We start from the raw sequence: 7,059 nt of genomic DNA on the forward strand, positions 1-7,059 counted from the left end.
GTTGCTTACTTTCAATGTAGTTTGTATTTACTTATATATGTACATATTGCCCAGGCACCTCAACCCTGTGTGCCCTCAAATAATGTAATCTCCTTGAGGTTACAGTCTGTTTTTCTTTGTATGCACAGGGTAACACAATTTTCAGCACATAAGCACATAAATTATTTTTGAGTGAAATAATATAGTTACCCATGATGCATTCTATAAATATCTTTACATTTTAGGGTGCAATACATTTTAATTTATGTCAAATAGGAGGTGTTAGAATTTTAATGGAATGGCTCATAAGCGTTTTCTGATGAAGAAGTGAGAATCAGAACCCTTTGGCTTCAGAATTAATGAAAAGGTCCATGGTATCAGGTACAACAGCAGCCATGGTTATTTTCCTATGAGACAGGTTTTTAAACAAGTCCTAAAGATTCCACTGTGTGGAAGCAGGAAGAGGGCATATGTATCATGATTCTTTACTGCTGTCAGGACTTCTCATAGGGCATCAATATTCCTATGTGACTGTCTATATCAGATCTCTTCCTGGAGGAGACTAGGTTCTAGAAGTAGAAAGTTAATTTATCAGTTCTCATTGGATCTCTGCTGGCAGAATCTTTTCCCCTTAGCCATCAAAGGATATGAAATGCAATCAAGCATGCAAGCATTAATTAATTACCTAGTTAAGGCCTGGAGATTCAAAGACAAAGTAAAATAGCCAAAACTGAGGTGGAGACTGGGAGTAGGTGGGGAGACCATGTAAGTATATAGAAAATTAAAAATGAATACAAAACAAATACAGAGTAATTTTGGTGGAGGACATTTGTAGATAGTGGCATGGAATGGTGCTTAGGTCAACTAAGGGAGTCTAAGAGTCAGAGGTGGGAAGTGAGTCACTGGCAAAGCAAAGCAGACAATCACTGCAAAGGCAAGAGATGGGAGATAAAACATCATGTGTGAGAACAGTAAGAAGGCTGGTTGAGTTGAACCATGGAGTTTTCTAAAGGGGAATCATGAATAAAAGGGTGGAAGGGAAGGCTGCAGCCAAGTTGTGATGGCATTGGAGTGCCAGACAGTGGGACTGATGTTTGTTTACCACAATACAAGGCACTCTATCACTCCTCTAGTGGTCAAGTAATGGTCATAGCAAGAGGTGAGATACAATAAGGAGTTAGAACAAGAGCGTCTTCTCCTATTTCTGCAAACACCTGGCAGCCTGAGATACTGATGACGATATCATCGGAAGGACATCTTTTAAAAAAATGTATAAATTTCTCCCTCTCCCTCCCGCTCCCTCCCCCACAGATGTTATTGCTTTGAGTTTGGTATTAACAATTCTGTCATGTGGTGTGCATATATATTAATTCCTGCCTGTCCATTCATGACACTCATTTTACTGTGTAAATGCCTACAGGGCAAGGCCTAGACCAGTTTGGTTCATTTATCAAAGCATCAAGCACCAGAGTTTTATGTTAATATTGCTTCTTGGTTAATAAGATCAGAAAACTAAGGAATGGCAAAATCAAGTGAATTCATTAGGATCCTATAGCTCAACCAAAAAAACCCAGATCATTGAACCCCAAGTCCTTTTACATGTATACAAGTGAACCCTGGAGAAATTTCAGGTTGAAAAGAATAATAGACATGTGAAAGAGGATTGTTACAAAGTCACCGTGTTTGAAAAATTGATTAATTTGGAGCTCCTGTCTCTAATCCATAACGGCTCTGGGACTCCCAGAAAGAGACTTCATCTCTCAGGGGTCTAGGCATCTCTAAGACTCTGACTGCATCCCCATCACCAGGTGTCCTCACTTTTTGTTCTGCCAGTCTGGGAGAAAGAGTAAGGCTCTGGGCATTTCTGCCTCATTCAAATCCATCTCAAGCACAAGTCAAGACATCACCCTATGATGTGACTGGTCCTCTGAAAATGAAGGCCGAATGACAACTTACAGGGAAGGTGTCAACTTGCATGTGGGTGGAAGGACTTTCATTATTTAAGAGTTATTTGTGCCCATCAAATTGTAGGTCCAGTTCCTGTCCTTATTCTTCTTGACTGTTGCTCTTTGTCTAGTTAAGTCTGATTATTTTTCTCCCACTCCCTACCTCCATCTGCATGAGGGGAAAGAAGATTAGTTAAGGTATTTCAAACAGATTTTTTGGTACATCCAGAATACTCCTTATTTCTGGCAAGACTCCCTAGTTTAGGCCTAAATGGTACCTATCACCATGTTACATTTGGGGTACACTGGTCTCCCTGCTTTGTTCATCTGAAGTATTGTTCAACAAAAATTCTCTGATGGATTTTATAACAATCAGGTCCCTGGGATACTCTCCAAATTCTCCCTTGGAAACAGGAATACAGAAGTAGATACAAGGGTGCCCAGATAGGGATTAGGTAACATAAATATTGGTTGTAAAGATCAGGCACAAGCTATATCATCCTGGTGATATCACTTTCCATCCCCATTCTAGAGAAGCTTAGAAATAACTTGAATCCTGTTGAGGAGACATACTGATTGAGTCTTATGGAGTCTCCCTACAATAGCAGCATTGTTTCATGCTATACAATAAGCTTGCCATTGCCTGGGGCCCTCACACAGACATTGGGTACAGTCTGGAGTGACACTAAGCCAGGGTGGGAATGCCATTGCTAGATACATAGTTTGAAGGACATTTATACATGTCATCTAGTAAAAATTTTCTTCCCACGGTACCTTGTCATAGAAATATTTTATCCATTGGTGGGAAAAAGGCTATGTGTCAGTAAAGGGTTATGGACTGCCCCCGGGTCGCTGCTCTCCCTCCCCTTCTGCCATAGTTCTCTCAGGCTAATTGGTCTGAATGTTCTTTAGCCCATTACAGAACAAATGGAATAAAAAGTCTGAGTGTGTTTCAACTAGTTCTGGATAAAAGAGTTTCACAAAGTGTTGTCAGTAGAAATTTGGGGTCTCTTCACTCACACAGCCTCTACTCCATTTCAGGCTCTTGTTACTTTCTAGCAAAGACTAAAAATAGTCTTCTAGTTGTTACCTCTTTTTCTAGTTTCTCCTCTCCCTAATCCATACTGCACACAGCTACCAAACTAATATTACTAAAACAAAGATATAACTGTCAACTCCCCTTACACAAAATCTTCAATGGCTCACTATCACCTCTAGGATTAAAATATAGACTCCTTAGTCTGGCATTTAAAGCCTTTCAAGATATGAATCCTGCCTGCCTGCCCGTATGACTGTGCTTCTCTGACTCATTTTCTCATCTATAAAATGAAGGAGTTGGACCAGGTGGTTTCCAAAGACACTTCTAGCTATTGATCCTATAACTCAACGTTTCCAGTCTGTCTCATATTATTCCCCTTTCATTCATTCTCCATTCTAGTCAAATGGAACCACTGGCTTTTCTCTATATACGACACACTGTCTCATCCTTATGTTTTAGCCCAAGTACTCAAGTGGTACCCCTTTTCCAGAAGACATCTTTGCTGATGTATCTGACTCATAGAGGCCCTATGGGGAATTCTAGAAGCGCACCTTCCTACATGAGGACTTTCTCAATCTCCTCTTGAAAATGCTCTGTGTTGCTTTGAGCTTATAATTCCTACCTACTCACCTCTGCATAGTATATTTTCCAAATAGAATGTAATCTCCTTCAGGGAGGAAACCATTTCGATTTATTTATTTATTTATTGTCTTTATTCTTGTAGTACCTAGCATAATGCCTTGCACATAGTAGGTGTTTATGGAATTGGATTGGATTGGACTAAACTGGATTGAATTGAATCCAGAGTTTGTTCTCTGAACCCAACACAGAAGCTCTTCTCAGGGTGTGTGGATGCTCTTGGGTTTCCATTGCCCAGGGTATATTGACCTTCACGTGAGGTTAAACACGGTGGAAGAAGAAAGATTAGATAACAGGCATAGATGATTTAGTCAGAGGCATTTGGTGTGCTAGCAAAGCAAAGTGATGAATTGAGTCAATTATTTGGATAATTCCAGGGGAAAAAAATAAATCCTCACCCTCTGTTTGCCTCAAAAATCCTGTTAATGAGGCAAATGTGTTATTCTGGTTGTTCTAAATACAAATTGTCTTTTATTTCTCTCTTGTGGGTATTTGCCACATTCTCATTCCTCTCCCTTCCTGCTCCTGCCCTGACACACTTTTATAGCAGCTTTTCCAGAGGGGAGACTGCAGGGAAACATTGCTCCCGGGAAGTCAAATTCTTCACAGAAAATATTTAAAGAAAGGAAGAAGAACCACTGATGCCGGCATACAGTCTGGGGAAATGACGCCTTACCTTTGAACCTAATCCTCAGTGGTGCTAATATCTCATTGTAAAAAAGCATAACTACCCACTCTCTTTGGTTCAGTTTAGTTCAAATTACACTGCAGTCCACCCACAGATGACTGTCAAGCTCCACTCTGCGTGTTACCACATGTGCCATGCACCTCAGCAGAGAGTTGCCTGTCTTTGCTCCCATTCAGGTTTATTTTTAAGTTGCTCCAAGCATTTACTCATCTAGATGTTGTGACTCCCCGCAGCTGCTTTGCTTAGTGGAGGGCTGTCTACTGTTTCCTAGTTGTTGTTGTTGGGTTTTTTGTTTTTTTTTTTCTGGTAAGTACAGTTCTATTGTGAGGGCCAACCACTTCCAGGCCTGAGTTATTTTGGTCAACACTTTCCTCTGTGAGGTGCATTGGACTCCAGGAGGGAAGTTACACATTTTTACCACCAGGCACAGTACATACACTTTTAAAATGCTGGTTACTTTTACTTTTGTGAGCAGCACTATAATTTTCTTCTGAGGCAATAGAACTAGTCAACCCATGAGATCATAGGATCACAGGATCCTAGAACTTAGAATGAGGATGAACTGTAGAGACTATTAAGTCCAACCCCTTCCTCTCCTTTCTCTGCTTCACAGACAAGTAAAATGAATCAGAGAGGTTAAGGGATTTGTCCAGTCACACAGTTACTTCAGTATTAGCAGCAGAATTTGTACCTAGGTTTTTTGGTTTCAACTCCATAGATTTGGAACCAAATCTATGCTCTGCTGGATCATAGATTTAGAACTGAAAGGGAGCTCAAAGGTCATCTTGTTGTAATTCCTTCATTCAAAGACAAGGAAATTGAGTCCCACAGAGGAGAAATGGTTTCCCCATAAAAATATGCTTTTGCAAACACAAAAAAATCATTAGAAAGTGTTATATGATGGACCCCTGTGACTACTGAACTTTGGTTGATTGACTACTGTGCCTTCTTCTAGTAACAGGATCTGGACTTACCCTTGAGTGAGTATGTGTCTACATACCTATAAATCTGTATCAATCTATAGATACCTCTTTCTCTACACACAGACACACACACACATGTGCCTGCAAATCTATAAAGCTATTTATTTATGTGTATGTGTATATATACATATATATATGAGTGTGTGCGTATATGTGTACATATGTATATACACATATATAGAGGTCATATCTATATCTATATAGATATCTATCTAGAACTTTTATATTTATATAGATTGGTATATGTCTTTATAGAGATACATATCTATATAGTTATAGACATATAGAGATCTTTATAGATATATCAGTCTATATAGTTCTATAGCTATACAAATATGTATGTAGAAATATAAATATGGGCATATAGTGATAATATGGTATAATACATCAATTTTGTTACATGTATATAAACATAATACATTAATACAGATACACATACACACATATATACACACACACACACCTATATACATATACACCCGTGCCTTCCCTTCACCCATTGTATATGTACGTATATACGTATTTAAGGGGAAGATCAAGGATTTGTCTAAGTCCTTTGATCTCAAATGCAGAATATTTTTTTACTCTGTCATGCTGCTTCCTCAAAGTCAAGGCTCAGTTCTTGGGTGATTTCCATTACTGTGTCCTGTATGATGAGGAAAGGTATTCAGTTCCCTGATTATGGGACAGTGGGGACACCTATGCTGTGGTGTGCTATTTTGTAGGCATGTCCAGTCTCCCCAGTTAGATCTCAAGCTCCTCAGTGTTTATGATCCCGCCTTCTCTTTCTTTTATAAGCTCCCTTGAATCTCACTGGGTGATTGGCATTTGGTGGGTCTTCAATCAACATTGCTGATCAACCCTCTGGAGGTTCAGTACAGTAAGAAGGTGTGGCAGACAGATGAATACCTGTGGCATCTAGGATGCTAATCCGGTAATCAGTCAAGAGCCTTTGGGCAAAAATCTTCACTTGGCTGTTATCTTGACAGCTGTAAAGGGATGTGGCAGGTAGTTTTCAAGATTTTTATGAATTTCCTCTTGGAGGTTAATGATTGTTTATCAGGTCTCTACCTGAAGGGACTTGTTCTTCAACAAGATTGAAAGGAAAGTTCTCTTGTAGCTCATCTGCCTTATTTTGTGAATATAGTTGTAGGTCTCACTGACCGTACAAAGGAGTCTTCAAGACTCCACAGTAACACATATCACAACTTTTCAGAAAGTAATGCTCTTATGCTATGGAGGTTTTCTGGCATTAAAAATTATTTGCATTTATATACATAAAGGATAATTAACAAATTTCCTGTGCTAGGCCCCAATAAATGTTGGACCCTGCGTAATTAAGCCTCCTTTGCTTACCTGTAATTACAGGTCTGCACTTATCCTTGAGCCTTACTGTAGCAAATATGCAGATATTTAATTAAATCACTATTTAAACCATTTGCCAAGATCTTGCCATGTGTAAATCATATCTATTAGGTGCTAGGAGCTAATCAGAAAGTGATAGAATAAGTAGTTCCTGCCTTTAGATTAGCTTAGAACAACAAGGAGGAAACAAGCCCACAGGGACTTTCCAGTTCCTTTTTAATTGTTGTCACCCCAGAAAGACAGTAAGGAGCAGAAGACTGGCTTGACCATGATGAGTCAAGACCAGGGATACAGCCAAGCAGGAGGCATCTCAGCTCCTTTTCCCTGGTGATTGAGTATTGACAGAGAAAGTCACAAAAGTCAAGCTACTTTTCCTTTTAACTATTTTATTGTTCATTGCCTCAGCTGTTTCCCATTTCC

The sequence above is a fragment of the Notamacropus eugenii genome, chromosome 5 (genome assembly GCF_028372415.1).
Source record: "Notamacropus eugenii isolate mMacEug1 chromosome 5, mMacEug1.pri_v2, whole genome shotgun sequence".
In the NCBI taxonomy this organism is placed as follows: Eukaryota; Metazoa; Chordata; class Mammalia; order Diprotodontia; family Macropodidae; genus Notamacropus; species Notamacropus eugenii.